At 44.9% G+C, this 17,501-nt stretch overlaps 1 protein-coding gene across 1 annotated transcript in view; it reads left to right on the forward strand.

The window, feature by feature from the left end:
* Nucleotides 1–607: 607 nt before the first annotated feature.
* LOC141054219 (aldehyde oxidase-like) overlaps nucleotides 608–17,501 on the forward strand; it is a 250,414-nt gene continuing 233,520 nt past the window's right edge. The window contains exon 1 of the mRNA XM_073551449.1: nucleotides 608–813. The gene's annotated coding sequence lies outside the window, so the exon portion shown is untranslated. The remainder of the gene's footprint in view (nucleotides 814–17,501) is intronic.

The following is a 17,501-nucleotide window of genomic DNA, read 5'->3' on the forward strand; positions in this document are numbered from 1 at the left end:
CCCCTGACTTAAGAATATCTACGGGTTCGGCCGACAATCTAATGTGTATGAGAGCCCAGGAGGACTGATAGTCGGGAGAGCTGTTAATCAAGCATGTCCCATTAAGGATCTGTTGACCACTTTGCTCTCCCGCAGACTGACAATCACTTTACCAATGTTTGGCATTGGCTTTCTCAAAGAGCACACATGCACTGGGTCGAATGACAGCTCCTGTGTATGAAAGAGTCTGCCGATATTGCTGTCGGCCAAACGATGGGCCTCAGCTTTGTTGGGCCTACAGCCACGTAATGTATGGCTGTCCTTACACTACCTCTCCGCAATGTTAGAAAGTGCACATAATGAATTCAGATATCTGAATATTAATAGTTATAATTCTCTGAGGCAGTAAAATCCGTAGGAAAGTAAATAGTTAAAAATAAGGGAAGCCTTTGAACTGCACATTACATCACATCTACAGCTCGCATCCCACATTATTCCCATACAGAAGAGGTGGCTTTACCTATTGGAAAAACTGGTTTGAGGGCTGAATGACAAGGTCAAGAGATGCATGCCCAGCCCTAGGGATATGACACCCCATCCAGGATGTGTACGAGCCGTGTGGAGTGATGACAAAGGGAGGGGCCTCTAACACATTACCTGCACAGGTGTGGAAGTGTGAGTCTGACTAGCTTACACAGGAGGCAGGCCGCCTATTAAACAAGAGGGAAAGAAGTGTGACAGACGCCAAAGAACGTGATGGAAGCAACTGGGCTAATGTCACTGGCTGAACTCTAGAAAGCTCCCTCACCTTGTGTGCTCTACCTGCAAGATCAAGTAAGTAGGAATTAATGAACAGTAAGATCTCGTCCCTGTGTGACTGTGGATACAGTGGGTACAGTGGATACTGTGGGTACAGGATACCCGCCTCCAACTGTAGGTGACCTACATTACTCTGTGTAGATGAAGGCTTTATAGGGTCGTTTAAATAGGGTTATAAGTACTGGACCTATATCATGCTCTGAAGAACCAATGTGCCTTATGCATGGATGGAATATGTGCTGGACATCAACACTAAACCTTCAGGATTGTCCTAAACCTACCAATTAGGGCAAGTTATTTCAATATTTACTTGTCAAAATATTTATTGTGTTGTAGACCTGTCAGGTAATAAGCTTTATCCAGCATATGTGATCGCTGATTTTTACTGCCAGCAGAATATTCTTCAGCTCCTGTCTATGGAAACTTTCAGCTAGGACAGGCGAACATGACCGGCTTGTCTCCATCCAAGAAAAGCGGTCCGATTATTCTGATCAGACTTTGATCAGAGCGGCATCAGTTTTTCTTGGAAGTGAAGAGAAAAAAAAGTTTATGCACCCTCTCCATTATGTCAAGCCGAGAAAATTAGACTGCATTCAGATGTCATCCGAGTACGGTACAATGTTTCTCTCGGACCCTTAGACTTGCACTGCCAATTTTTATTTGACTGTGGCGTCTGAGGAAAATAATCGGACATGTGCACAGCCACATAGATGTCATAAGCATGAGTGCGATCCAAACCATGGATAGCACTTGTATGAAATAATTGGTTGTGTGCACAAACCCTAAGTGCATCTGTCAGATGTCCTAAGCACACAAAGCAAGTGCAAAAGCGACTATTGAAAAATGTCAGATCACCTCATGAGTTTGCAAGCAATCATTTACTGTAGAGGACAGATGCCATGGAGACAGATAATTGATCCTGCTTGGTTAGTCAATAAGGAAATGCTACATTATACACATATTTTATGAATCACTGATCTAGCGATCTGGAGGTCAATCAGTGGTTGATATTGACCCCCTGGTAGATGTCCTAATATAAAAAGGTCTACCTCTGTGGCAAGTTCTTTTGCAGAAAGTACAGTAAAATAATTACCTTCCCCGTTTCTAAGTTCTAGTACCACAAATAGTCTTAAATGGTGGCTTCTATGGACCCTACAACAGGTCCCTGAGATTTGTTGGCATCTAGACTAATTTAAGGGGATAAAAAAGTTACGAAATCCACCAGACCATCACAATCGGCTCATTGACAGATTCTCAGTTCTATATCCAGCAATAGACAATGCAACACTGAGGCTAACGGAGCAAATTTCTGAAATGAAATTCAATTGAAAATAATTATTTTTAGTTCAAATTACGTGCAGTTAGGTAAAAAAAAAGTCCCCAAAGGTGGACAACCCCTTCAATGACAGATCCAGTTCCTCTGTTTCCACACCTACATAGATCCATTGTTATTATGATTGAGAGGGAGTGTGTTCTGCTGTGCTGTGCATGTATATATCCTTGTCCAAACAGGTTTACATAATAGGAATGTGATTTTAATTGCTTTGTCGAGATCTCCGTGAAGCACGGAGCAGCAATGCTTCTAATCTCAGAATGCGCTGTCTGTGGGTTGTAATATTTTCCAGATTGTGCTTATGCTGTGAAAGTATAATGCATGTCATGTGATATTCCATGTATTGATCTGTTCACACTTGTACTATAGCTTCAATCTAGCTTATTATATGTCAGACAACAATGGCACCTGAAGGAGCAGATGGGTTATGTCATAGAGTCATGGGAAGAAGCGCCTCCAATATGATTGTGAACGTTTTTCCAGAAATATGAATAATTGTTCCAAGGATTCATTCTTCTAACCAGCCTTGTTTTTTTTCAGATTGTTTCTATAATAAGCCTAGTGCTGTCTTGCTTGAGTAACTAAAATGTACTCCTCACAAACACCTCCTCCCCACAGAAATGCTGGTGAGAAAGAGCAGAAGTGTTTGTGACCCAAATACTAATGATTGGTGGCATTCCAACAGTGATCTCACATTTATCAGCTATCCTGTGTAGATGGGTCATAAGTGTTGCTTGTAGGAAATGCCGTTGATAGGAGTTACGGTAGTCAATACAAAAGGATATGATGTTTAGAGATGGAAATAATAGGAGTAAGGGATAGAGAAGGTCAGCTCACCCAGTCTTCAGTGTCTGTTCATACTTTCCATGTGCACGGAGCCGCCTGGTTCACGATGTTGTCAAGGTCAAAAACATGAGGAAAGAAATCTCCAGCGCTGGATGAATATTTTAAAAAATACACATTTATTTGCAAAAAAAATTTTTCAAATAAAAAATAGCTCAAAGTTTGTACAAAATAGATGGACATAATAACAAGTGGGGTCTCAGGTGGTATTAACCAACGCGTTTCGACCTAAGCGGTATTATTCATGGTTATTCAGAGACCAAAACTACAAGCTACATATAACACGAGAACACAGGTGCAAATCACATCAATTAGTGAGATCAGGAAAGAACTTAACATTTAACCCTTTATAGAGAAAGGGAATGCTCCTGAAAAATTCATTAAAAACTATACCTAAAAAAAAAAATACATAGAATATTTTGCAAATAAATGTGTATTTTTTAAAATATTCATCCAGCACTGGAGATTTCTTTCCTAATGTTTAGAGATAGCTCAAAAAAAGACTATTCTCAACCGTGTTCTGGGCTGGTCATACACATTACATTGTTTGTCTATCATCTGTGTAACGTACAGGCTTGGACTGGCCCACAGGAGAATAGGAGAATTACCCGATGGACCCCCGTGAAGGATTGGGTGACTGACACACCTACACTAGCAGAACCAATACACTTGATTCAGTATTTACAAAGGAAACATCTAATCATTTATTAAGCAAATGAGTTTATTATTATATAGAAACTTAAGTAAGTTTGTATCCTAGGATCACATTATGTTTTGCTTGCAGAACAGTTAAATAAATAATCTTTATTTAGCGCTAACATATTCCGCAGCGCTTTACAGTTTACACACATTATCATCACTGTCCCCGATGGGGCTCAGTCTAAATTCCCTATCAGTATGTGTTTGGAATTTGGGAGGAAACCCACACAAACACGGGGAGAACACACAAACTCCTGGTGGGATTTGGTGGGATTTGAACCCAGGACTCCAGTGCTGCAAGGCCACAGTTCTACCCCCAGAATCAATGTTCCTGGTGCACCCTTGGTGTTCCATACCGACACATGCAATGAGTATCGCCCGCCTTAGTCAAGAGCAGAGATACTCATGATTTGGTGAACCTGCTCAGTGATCCCTTGAATTTTTGCCTTACAGTATTGTAACAAATTATATTACATCTTTATATAGCATTTAATATAGTGTCTATATAAAGGGGAATGATGAGTACTAGTCTATAGACACACATACTGTAGGTAGACTTATAGACAGTGTGAGTTACATACAGTACTTATTCATTAGATTTGTCATCAGCTTAAATTTTATTGTGCCAAAAAGAAACCCAATTACACGGTGCGTTAAGTGTGATACATATCAGTAAATTAATACTGGGGTGATAACTACCTCTATATATTTGTGACAGATTACACAATGATTGGTCCCATGTGACCTGATTATCAATGTTCTGCTGATACAGTAAGGTATCTACATACAGTAACTGCCATAGATGAATTCTTAGTCAGAGTACTTTGCATACACTGGAGTATTTTGTATTCTAGTTATATTACAGCTAATGCACACACTGTCTGCATGTCCACAGCTGTGCGTGTAGCTCTCTTTTAACTGTAAAGAACCTATGTTCAGTACCACTTCCGCTAAGAGGCGAGATTAGCATCTTGCTTCATGAGGCGGTCTGAGGTGTCTCTCAGGGGGTAGCAATGACCACCGGGCCACCTCAACACCATCGGAGCTACTGCAACCCCCCGAACTACTGTCTCCTTCCCCATAATCCTGTAGAATGTATGCCTGCAAGAGCAGGGTCCTCTTCCCTCTGTATCAGTATGTCATTGTTAGTTTGTTTACTGTAAGTGATAATTTTGTATTTTGATGTAACCCCTTCTCATGTACAGCACCATGGAATTAATGGTGCTATATAAATAAATAATAATAATAATATTACACAGCTAGCATATCTCGTAAACAGCAGTGATCACAGTTGAGCTTTGAACGTTGCTCTTAACTAGCTAGATGCTGCTATCAATCTATGACAGCTGAATTGAAATGTTGCAGTCGCTGGCGTGCTGGGTACTGATGGATTACTATGAAAGCTTGAAAGCTGGATGTCTGTTGAAGTCTCTCATTGGTGCTATTTTGGCTCACCAGCAGGCTGAGATTAGAGGAGATCATGATGTGTCCTATATACTGCAAAACTGTGGCGTTTCCCCATATAGCACTATAGATCAGATGATCACAGGATCTAAAGTGACTCAAAAAATGAAAATATAAAATAAATAAGAAATTAAAAAATGAATCACAGGCGTTTTTCCGATTACTTTTTTTTTAATTGGTATTGCTGCGTCCGTAAAAGTACAGTCTGTCAAAATTGTCAAAATGGCTGTACAGTTATTGCCATAAAGAGAAAAGATACAAGAATTGTGTTTTTTGTGTTTCCTCACCTCCCTAAACAAATGCAATTAAAAATGACCAAAATGTCATCTGTATCCCAAATTGGTATCAACAAAAGCATCAGCTCACCTCACAAAAAACAAGCCTTCTCACACCTCTATGAATGCAAAAATAAAAAGATCTCAGAAAATGGTGATAAAAAAACAGATTATTTTTTCTTATCAACTTCTGATTTTTTTCACTAGTAAAATATTATTATTATTTATTTTTAGAGCACCATTAATTCCATGATGCTGTACATGATAAGGGGTTACAATGATGAATTCTGGAAATAATTTTGAGTTGGATGTGGATCACCTGCCAGGGCAGTGGGGTACTCGGTACCGGGCCGGTATCTCAGAGGGAAGTGTCACAGTAGCGGTGACCCGGTCCGTGGCCCTGGGCGTCCATGTAAAAGGGGTTAAGCGTGGCTGATTAAAGTTTATAAGTGGATGATACGTGACGCCACCTGTGGTGCTCGGCAATGAAGGGGTAAAGCCGACGCTGCAGGCAGATCCTCTGGGACAGATGGTATAAGGCAGCAAGATGTAATAGCTCCCCACACGTAGAGCTGTAGTCCCAGGACAGTAAATATAGGTGTTGAGGAAGAGGGTGCAGTGTTAGGCACAGAGATGTAGCAGTGATGAAGGGGTTGCAGGAAGAAGGCAATGACACAACAGGGTGCAATTTCCTTTACCTTTACTTTGCAAGTGCAGTCCAGGATCCAGATTGCAGATGGAACAGGAGTTGGCCAGCCTGGAAGCAACTCAGGAATCTCTCTATGCAGATGGGTTGTGTAGTCTCCTTTCTAGCGCTTATCTGAGGTACATGAAGTACTGAGTTACACTGAAGTTCCTCTTGCTTGCTCTCTTTTAGAACCCCCTCGTATGGCAGACAGCTGTAGCCTCCTTCTTCTGGCTTACACGTTGCTGTTGTGCCTCCGAGTCTTATGTGGGAACAGAGCATTTACAGCTTCCTATTCCTCCGGTTTCTGCTGCAGGAACATCAGTATCCATACAACCTCGGAGACCGGACTCAGGACCATGCGCTACGCTAGAAGTGAGCCTGAACTCTGCTCAATCCTCCAGCTCTTCTCCTCTCATCCACACACTTCGCCCCCCTCACTTCCCCTTCATGGCCCCCAGAGAGCAGCTCCTCCCCCAGTTATTGGTTCAGAGCTCCTTCTGCTGGCCTGGAGTGGGAACCGTGCTGTGTGTTGAATTTACCTGACAGAGAGACCCTTTATTGCTTCCAAGCATGACATCACACTCCCTAGGAGGAAGGTAATGCCACTGTGGCGACCATACTCCTGGGGGTGCCACAGATGCGGCAGGAGGTGGTAAGAGCTTGGATGTGTGATTTAAAAAACAGGAAACAGGACAGGGTCGAGAGTTACTCCCAGTCAGCGGACTTCCGATACAGGGCAAAGCGTGATATAATTTATTGTGCTAGACAGATTGGGTAGGGGAATTAGGTGAGATGGAGGAAAAATTATGATTTCAATTTTGTCTGCATTGAGCTCTAGGAAACGTGATGAAAATGAGGACATGGCTGATTGACAGTCTGGGATTCTAGACAGCAGAGAGGTATATAGGTGCTACTGGAAGCCATGCGAATTTATGAGTTGTCCCAGGCCAAAGGTATAGTTGGAGAAGAGTAGGGGTCCTAGGACAGAGCCTTGACAGACCCCAACAGAGAGAAGACAGGATAAGGAGGTAGAATGGGAGTGGGAGATGCTAAATGTGTGGCTACAAAGACATGAGGAAATCCAACAGACGGCAAGGTCTTTGACGCCAAGGGATAAGAAGACCTGTAGTAGGAGAGAGAGGTCGACTGTGTCAAAGGCAGAGAACAGATCTAGAAGGAGGAGGACAGAGAATTGTCTGTTAGCTTTGATAGTAAGTGGATAGTACGACATCCCTGTATCAGAAGCCAATCGCCCGTCCAACATATCTTAAATGGGACAGTTTCCATCCAAAACACATAAAGAACTCTATTATCTACAGCCAAGCCATCAGATACAACTGTATATGTTCCAACCCAATGGATAGAGATGAACACCTTGGTCGCCTCAAAAAGACCTTTTTGAATCAGGGCTACCATCCAAGAACAATTCAAAACCAAATTACAAGAGCCACCAGAATGTCAAGGAATCACCTGCTACATTACAAAACTAAAGAAGAGAATAACCGGGTGCCTCTAGTGGTCACCTACAACCCAAATCAGGAAGTGCTAAGGGGAGCTGCATGGAAATTACAACCTTTACTACAAAAGATGCCAGATTACAATCCATATTTCCAGACCCCCCACTACTGTTTTAGGCAGCCCCCAAATCTAAGAAGCATCATTGTCAAAAGCTCCCTGTCCTCTCCAACAGCTGCAGGAACCTTTCCTTGCAACCAGAAAAAATGTAAAACCTGTCCATTTATAATGACCACAGACAAGATAAAGATCCCCAACTCTCATCAGGACTACAAGATCCCAGGTACTTTCAGCTGCATCACATCTAATGTGGTGTACTTAATTATTTGTACTAAATGTCCAACTGGGGGTCTATATGTGGGGGAGACAGGGCAAAAGCTTAAAACAAGGATGAATTTTCATCGCCACACAATAAGAGAAAAAAGAATGGATCTACCTGTGGGAAAACATTTTTGTATGCCTGATCACAACACCATAGACATGAAATTACTGGTATTGAAAGGTAACTTCACATCTCAGAGAGACAGAAGAGTCTGTGAGTACAAATTAATGACGACTTTTGACACTCTCAATGCAGGAATGAATGTGTTGCATGGATTTATGTCTTTTTACATCAATTAAGGAATTTGCTCATAAGAACTTGTGGGGCATCACAACACAGAACCAGACCGCAACCAGAGGACAATACAACATCCAGACTCCTTATCTATGAACTGTTCCAATATTTATGTCTATCCCTCTCCCATAATGATAATTCTGCTTCACTTCACTTGTCTTATCCATTGCATTTTTTCTGTGCTGTGTTGTGCATAAATATGTGATTCTTCAGATTTTGTATTAGTCCAGCCTGATGAAGAGACCTGAGTAGTCTCAAAAGCTTGCAATGTGTTACCATCTTTTCAGTTAGCCATTAAAAGGTATCATCCACTGAGGACTCTCAATTCTAAATATTTTTGTAAGTCAATAGTAATTTTGGTTAGGGCAGATTCGGTTCAGTAGTGGTGATGGAAGCCGAATTGTAAGTTGTTGAAGAGCGAGTTAGATAAGAGATGGGAGGAAAGTTCAACATGAACATGCTGTTCAAGGAGTTTGGAAGCGAATGGGAGTAAAGATATGGGATGATAGCTGGACACAGAGCTCGGGTCAAGGAATGGTTTATTTAGGATAGGTGTGATTTTGGCAGGTTTGTAAGCAGAAGGAAAGGTACCAGAAGTCAATGATAGGTTAAAGAGATATAATAGAGATATAAGAGAAATATTTTTTAAAAAAATTATGCAACTTTGGTATGCCCATAATCATACTGACCTGAAGAATAATGTTTCCAGATCATTTTCATCATACAATGAATACCCTAAATCCAAAATCCGAAATACAATGGCAGAATTGTGTTTATTCACTGCAGGCTCATTCTGCCCTGTGCGGAGGGGCACCATTTCAATTTTCGTCTCAAGCAGCCGGAAGGTTTTTGTAGGATCAGCCCTGCTTATGTGAAATCTAAAGTAAATTAAACATAAATGTAGTTATTAGATTCTAAAGTTATTAGAGCCTGTACAGTTTATCACAGTGTGTTCTAGGTCTGTCATTCTTACAGCAGATAACCACTATGGGGAATACGCTTCTTATTGACCTGAAAATGGACTTGAGGAGAAATTGGAGCAGCCAATAATATAAGCTGACTTCCCAGTTTTCACATTACCAGGCGTCATTTGCCTTTGCATATGTGGGTCAGTTTCCTAATAATCTTTTTCTCACAGTTTTTTGAGTGATGTCTACTATCCGGTCAGGGTGTGATTTATTACACACAGTAGCCAATCTGAGCCGTTAGAGCTGCAAGGTGAGGTAGTGCGCCATAGCTTGAGCCAATGATAACACAGGAGGTGTGTTTCAGATCACCTTATGGTCCCTGTAGACAATGAGAAAAAGAAATTCAGGTAAATGTCACTTATACGAAATTAACTGAAACCATGGTCAGAAAAAACATAGACTCATACTGTCTTCTGATTCTATATTTTTAGACAATCCTAATTAGTATTGAAGCCTAAATTTGGAATGACAATGCCTGACTACTGCCAAAAAGCCTTTTATCCTTTCTGCCGAGAAGGGCCAATTTGGCTTTGAGCTAATCTGTCTGAGTCATGAGAGACGGACAATTTACAGGGCTTACCCTGTGCAACAACCGTGCAATTTTAATGTAGTTGTTGTAAGCAAACTAAGCATGCCCCTAGTAACAAGTTTATCCCATACTAGTCAGGATTTCTAGTCAAGGCAGAAGAGGCAAAAGGATTTGACAGAATATAAACCATTTCTATAGCCCACTTCTTTTCTGACATATTACTGACAGCATATAGGTCGCCCTCCCAGGGCTGTGGGGTACTCGGTACCGGGCCGGTCCTTCAGAGGGGAATGTCACAGCAGCGGTGACCTGGTCCGTGGCCCTGGGCGCCCATGTAAAAAGGGGATTGAGTGGTGAAATAAAGTTTATGAGTGATTCGTGACGCCACCTGTGGTGTTTGGCAATCAAGGTGTTAAGCCGACGCTGCAGACAGATCCTCTGGGACAGATGGTGTAGTGCAGCAAAGGTGTTGTAGCCCTCCACAGGCAGGGCTGTTGGTCCCAGGGCAGTGTAGATAAGTGTTGGGGAAGAGGGTGCAGTGTCTGGCACAGAGATGTAGCAGTGCTGAAGAAGTTGCAGGAAGAAGGCAAGGACACAGCGGAATGTAGTTTCTTTACCTTTACTTGTAAGTGCAGTCCAGGCTCCAGATTACAGATGGCACAGGAGATGATTAGCCTGGAAGCAACTTAGGAATCTCTCTGTCAGATGGGTTGTATAGTCTCCTCTCTAGCGCTTACTTGAGGTACATGCAGTACAGTGTTACACTGAAGTTCCTCCTTCTTCCCTTTTGGATCTACCTCGCATGGCAGACAGCTGTAGCCTTCTATCTCTCTTGGCTCACCCTTCGCTGTTGTGCCTCTGAGTCTTAGTTGGGAATAGAGCATTTACAGCTTCCTATTCTTCTGGTTGCAGGACCTTCAGTATCCTTACAACCGTGGAGACCAGACTCCAGATCATGCGCTATTACTGGGAGGGAGCTCTCTATCCTCAGCTCAACCTCCAGCTTCTCTCCTCACATCTACACTCGTTACCCTCCTCACACTAACTCCTAATTTCCCTTCCTGGCCCTCAGAGAGCACTCCTCCCCCAATTCTGATTCAGAGCTTCCTCTGCTTGCCTGGAGTGGGAACTGTGTTGTATGTAGAGATTAACTGTCAGAGAGACCCTTCATTGTTTCCAAGCCTGACATCACCCTCCCTGGAGGAAGGCAATGCCAGCGTGGCGACCATACTCCTGGGGGCGCCACATTCCCCCCTAGTGCAATTCAGCACTCCTGGGCTGATGAAAAACATATAAACAAATAACAAATATAATTGTACAAGATTTAGAAAAATGAAAAATTACAAAAGCCAAAGGCTCCAAAAATAGTCCTGTGATGATATGTCCATGCATCAACGTCCATGGTCCATTCCTGGGCAAATGGTGAACTATGTACAAAAGTAGTGACCACACCTAGTCCAGTGGCCAAAATGTCCATAACACAAATGGGAAAACACAAAAAGGAAATTTCTTACAGAATATCTGTAGGCACAAAATTTGAACAGTTACTCATATACATGTTAACACTTACATTGCTTTAACTTATTTATATGCGGAATCTAATGGGTGGTATACCTTGAGTAGTACAGGTAGATCTACGTAACACTGGCGTGGTTGAGGATCTTACTGGTTGCCTGATGCTAACTACTGGTGTAGTGTGATGTACTGGATACACTACTGGTGGTTCTGCGTAGCACAGGGATACTAGATTTCCTAGGACCACTTCTACTCACTGTGGGCATGACAGCTTCGCCACTGGCAGGGCGAGGGTTCTCTTGCTTCACTGCTGGTGTGGCATCTGCTGCCCGATTTTCCTGATTTTCAGGATTTTCTTGAGTCACTTCTTCTTGTACTACCAGTTGGGGAAATGTCAATACTGGCACCACTATGGCATCATTTACTTTAGTCCAAGTGTAGTGCTGACTTTTTCTTCTTCTATGGGTTGGATGTTATTTTGTTCTTCCATTCTTTCCTTTAGCTGGTTAGGGCATAATTTCAAATGATCCCTTGATATTGCTGCTGAGGTTTCTCCTCCATCCTTACTAATAAGGCACACTTTGGTATTGTCAAAGTTTGAGGGTAGAATGGTGTAGGGTTCAGCTTTCCATTGGTCATCCAACTTATGCATCCTTCTTTTCCTCTTTAGGACTTGTTCTCTTGGTGACAAGGGAACTGCAGGTGCACGCTGATTATAGTTCCTCTCTTGTTTTTGTCTTGCCTGAGCTAGACTCTTTTCCACACACTCTTGTACTCTTCTGTACTGTTGCTGCCTCTCTGTGTCCCAGTCAGCATCTGGTGACATCACCTCAGGTGTAAGGACTCCCATATCCAAATCAATAGGCAGCTTACCAGGCCTTGCTCTCATTAGGTAGTCTGGAGTGTAGTTGGTGGAATTCACAGGAATGTGATTGTAGAGGTCTACCAGATCTGGCAACTTTTCTGGCCACAGATTCCTCTCTTCCAAGGGCAAGGTCTTCAGTAGGTCGATCACCACCTGGTTCATCTTTTCACACATGCCATTGGTCTGTGGATGGTACGGTGTTGTCCTGATCTTCTTACAACCGTACAAGTTACAGAATTCCTGGAACACTTCCGCCTCAAAGGCTGGACCTTGATCTGTAAGCACTCGCTCAGGGTATCCGTGTCGTCTACAAAAGTGCTGTTGGAATGCTCTGGCTGCTGTCCTGGCTGTTTGATCCTTGACAGGCACCACTACCAAGAATCTTGAGTAGTGGTCAACGATGGTAAGAGTATAAATGTAGCCTGAACGGCTTGGGACCAGCTTCACATGGTCCAGTGCAACCAACTCAAGTGGTTGTTTGGTTATTATTGGCTGCAAAGGAGCTCGCTGGCTGTTACAGTCCTTTCTGCGCAGGTTGCATTGTCCAGACTCCCGGCACCAATTTTCAATGGCTTTCCTCATACCAGCCCAGTAAAATGTCTTCCAGGATCAAGGCTTCCAACTTCTTCAATCTGAAGTGTCCAGCTCCATTGTGGTATGCTTCCAGGACCATTGATGCCTCTCTCTTTGGGACTACCACCTGCCAGACCAACTAATGAGTGTGGGCATTGATACTCCTCCAGCACAGCTTTCCTTCATAGATGAACAGCCGGCCTCTCTCCTTCCACAACTGCTGGGTTTCTTCAGGAGCATCCGACTCTGGGCGTGAGTCAGCTTGTGAAAGTAGCTCCTTCACCAGGCGGACTGCGGGGTCGCTATCCTGCGTTTCTGCCCAGTCATGATGAGGCAATGGATTTCGGGTGGCCTCTTTCAAGCCAGACCGTCTGTTTCTCACTCCTTGGGCACATTGGACTGCAATTGGCCGGTGGAAGGCAGGAAACTCAATTTCTTCAAGTGCCTCAGGGTCTTCTCCTGCGCCTGGCAGATTAGACAACCTGGACAGCGCATCAGCATTGGCATTCTTGTGCCCTGCTCGGTACTTGATGGTAAATTCATAGTTAGACAGCCGAGCCATCCATCGCTGCTCCAGTGCACCTAGCTTGGCAGTTTCCAAGTGAGTCAACAGGTTGTTGTCCGTGAAGATGGTAAACTTGGCTGAAGCTAGGTAATGCTTGAATCTTTCAGTCACAGCCCAGACTATGGCGAGGAACTCCAGCTTGAAGGAACTGTAGTTGTCAAAGTTCCTTTCAGTAGGAGATCACTCTTTCTTTGCCATTCTGTACCTGTGACAGTACTACTCCAAGTCCCACGTTGCTGGCATCAGTATACAACACAAAGGGTTGGTCATAATATGGGTAGGCCAGAACTTCATCTCCTGTGAGAGCCATCTTCAGTCGGGTGAAGGACCTCTCCAACTCCTCAGTCCAATCAAATGTGGAGCTTTTCTGTTTGGCTTTCTTGGACTGCCCCACCAGAAGATTTTGCATAGGAGTGGCTATTTCAGTGAAGCCTTTGATGAACCTTCGGTAGTAGCCTACCAACCCGAGGAATTGACGTACTTCATGGAGGTTGCTGGGCTTCGGCCAGTCCCGGATGACTGTGACTTTGTCAGGATCTGGTGCCACACCTTCTGCACTCGCTACATGACCAAGGTACTGAACCTTGGGATTCATGAGGTGGCAATTGGAAGGCTTCACCTTTAGGCCAAAGTTGGACAAGGCTTCAAACACCTCAGCCAGGTGCTTCAGATGGTCTTCATAAGTCTTGGAGAAAACAATGACATCATCAAGGTACAACAGGACCGTCTTGAAGTTCTTGTGTCCCAGGCAGCACTCCATCAGCCATTGAAATGTTCCTGGGGTGGTGCAGAGCCTGAATGGCATATAGTTGAACTCATAGAGACCCATTGGGGTGGTAAATGCTGTTTTAACCTTGTCTGCCTCTGTCACGGGAACCTGCCAATACCCACTAGTGAGATCTAAGGTGAAAAAATAGTTAGCAGTCTTAAGTGCAGCTAATGATTCCTCAATTCTGGGTAATGGGTAGGCATCCTTATGTGTAATGCTGTTAATTTTCCTGTAATCAACACACATTTTCATGGTACCATCCTTTTTCTTTACAAAAACTATTGGAGCTGCCCAGGGACTACAACTCTCTCTGATGACCCCTGCTTCCTTCATCTCTCTCAACATACCTTTAGCACATTGGTATTGTGTTGGGGGTATAGGCCGGTACCTTTCTTTAATGGGTGGATGATCTCCAGTGGGGATATGATTTTGAACCCCTTTTGCCTTCCCAAAATCTAGAGGGTGTTTACTAAATACCCGCTCATATTCCTGAGTCACTCTGTAAACCCCATTCTTTTCGTATGAAGGTTTAGAGTCAGTCCCCACCTGCAGTTGCTGGCACCACTCCTCCAGCTGCTTTACAGAGCCATTGTCCTCCACCTGGTTGGATGAGACCAAGGGCTCTCCTGCCTGCATTGCATTATTACTGACAGTGAGCAGTTTAGCAACTATGGCATACCGAGGTATTGTGGCCTCCTCCTCCCCACAATTCAAAAGGCATACAAGTACTCTCCCCGTACATCAACTACCCCTCTGGCGGTCAGGACAGTGGGCCTTCTATCAGAGTATACTGGCTCTACCAATGCCTGGTAATCTTTCCCTCTGAGGCCTATGGCTCCCCGACACCAAATCAACATTTCACATCTGGGGGGTATTGCAATGGGGAAAGCATCACTCACTCTGACGCTGCCAATTTCTCCGCCAGAGAGTTCTACCTGCTGTCTTTGCATCAGGGCCTTGATCTCCTTCTGCAGGACTCATTGTTCACTGGAACCAGCAGTCTCAGCCACCTGTTGCAACAAGACAGTAACCTCGGAAAGACAATTTTCAATTACATTTGTACCAAGAGTCGTCATGGGATTACATTCACGTCGATCAATATCCACAACTATCAGACCTTGAGATTTTAACTCCACCCTCCCCACTTTAACAGTAATTCCTTTACATCCCACTTGTGGTAAAGACTGACCATTACTGGCAACTACTGTCAGTTCATCAGTTGGGCCACGGGTGAGTTCAGAGTCAGCCCAATACCGCTTGTAGAGGATATAGGGCATAGTGGTCACCTGGGAGCCACTGTCCAGCAAAGCGTTCATGGGGATGCCGTCAGTCACCACAGGGAGGTTCGGTCTCCCTCCAACAAACTTGGCTAGCCAGTTCCTTGGGCCTTATAGTCCTACTCCTGGGGGTTGGCCCTCTGCCCCAGGGGTTACTCGTTTAAAGGACAGAATCTTGCAAGATGGCCTGCCTTGTGGCAGCGACGACACATAGGATGTCCGTCCTGGTCATAGCGGTCGTTGTTCCTCCCTCGGAGTGGCGGGGTTCTCCTCTTCTGGAGCCACGGGACATCCTCTGGACTGGAAGCAAGCTGTATCTTCCCTTTGGAGGACACCTGCAGGGACTGCACAGTTTTAGTAAGTGTAGCCATACCTTTGGTCAACTCCTGGACCTGAAGACGCAGCTCTTCTGTTGGCTCTTTATCCAGAGTCTGTGCATCAGCCTCCACAGGGATGGAAGGGAAAGATGTTGCTTCCTGGTGGTAGGTGATCGCTGGGCGCCTAGGGGGCACTGGACGGCTGACAGTTGATTCCTGCAGCACCCGAATAGCCCTGTCCTTAAAATCAGCAAAGTCCAGGTCAGGGTTTTGTAGGGTTATGATGCGCAGTTGCGCTCTGTGGGTAATGGATAGGAGTCCTTCAATGAACTGCTCTTTTAACATTTTGTCTTCCTCTTTCACACTGTCAGGATCAATTTGCTTGACTGCTTGCAGCGCCTCCTGCAGGGTAAGAGCATAGTCCCTTATACTGTCCTGCACTTTCTGTTTACATCCAAAGAACCTCATCTTGATTTCAGCTGCAGTACGGGTGTCAAAGGTGCTCCTTAGCTTAGCCAGGATCTTTTTAACAGTCTCTTTATCAGTGTCCTGCCAGGCTTTTACTTCTCTCAGTGCTGCACCTGTTAGCTGCCCAATCAGGATGTTCACCTTCTGGCTTTCAGATAGAGGGGATACAACTCAAACAAACTGCACAGTCTCTCTTTAAATTCACTCAGGGTATGGGACTCACCCGAGTACTGCGGTAGCCAGGCCGCTCCCGGTATGTAGGGCATAGACAGCGGCATTATGGGGACCGCTGCGGTGGGTGCTATTGGAGCCGCAGTCGGGTTGGGCACTGCATCTTGCGGCGCTGAGGGGCTGGTGGGGGCGTCTGCCGTTGCATCAGCACGTACCTCAGACATTCTCCTTCCCCCCTAGTTAACGGTTGCCAGGCCCCGGGGTTGAGCGGCTTACCAGCTGTAGGCCTCAGCTCCTCCCCTTCTCGCACGCTGTCCTCTCTTCCCGCACGGTACTTCACTTCTTTGCGCTCTTCAGCTGGCTCCGCCCATGACGGCCCGCCTCTCTGGTTTCCCGCGCGCGCCAAGCAGCGGGATAATGGCGGCAATGGCGCCAACAGTCCATAGTACACAAAACAGTCTCTGGCACACAGGACCCGGGGATAACGGGCTCCGTAATCCTGTTCGTGACGCCAAAATGGGTCGCCCTCCCAGGGCTGTGGGGTACTCGGTATCGGGCCGGTCCTTCAGAGGGGAATGTCACAGCAGCGGTGACCCGGTCCGTGGCCCTGGGCGCCCATGTAAAAAGGGGATTGAGTGGCGAAATAAAGTTTATGGGTGATTCGTGACGCCACCTGTGGTGTTCGGCAATGAAGGTGTTAAGCCGACGCTGCAGACAGATCCTCTGGGGCAGATGGTGTAGTGCAGCAAAGGTGTTGTAGCCCTCCACAGGCAGGGCTGTTGGTCCCAGGGCAGTATAGATAGGTGTTGGGGAAGAGGGTGCAGTGTCTGGCACAGAGATGTAGCAGTGCTGAAGAAGTTGCAGGAAGAAGGCAAGGACACAGCGGAATGTAGTTTCTTTACCTTTACTTGTAAGTGCAGTCCAGGCTCCAGATTACAGATGGCACAGGAGATGATTAGCCTGGAAGCAACTTAGGAATCTCTCTGTCAGATAGGTTGTGTAGTCTCCTCTCTAGCGCTTACTTGAGGTACATGCAGTACAGTGTTACACTGAAGTTCCTCCTTCTTCCCTTTTGGATCTACCTCGCATGGCAGACAGCTGTAGCCTTCTATCTCTCTTGGCTCACCCTTCGCTGTTGTGCCTCTGAGTCTTAGTTGGGAATAGAGCATTTACAGCTTCCTATTCTTCTGGTTTCTGCTTCAGTATCCTTACAACCGTGGAGACCAGACTCCAGATCATGCGCTATCACTGAG

This window comes from Dendrobates tinctorius, unplaced genomic scaffold, assembly GCF_039654945.1.
Source record: "Dendrobates tinctorius isolate UK_male_01 unplaced genomic scaffold, ASM3965494v1 ptg000177l, whole genome shotgun sequence".
In the NCBI taxonomy this organism is placed as follows: domain Eukaryota; kingdom Metazoa; phylum Chordata; class Amphibia; order Anura; family Dendrobatidae; genus Dendrobates; species Dendrobates tinctorius.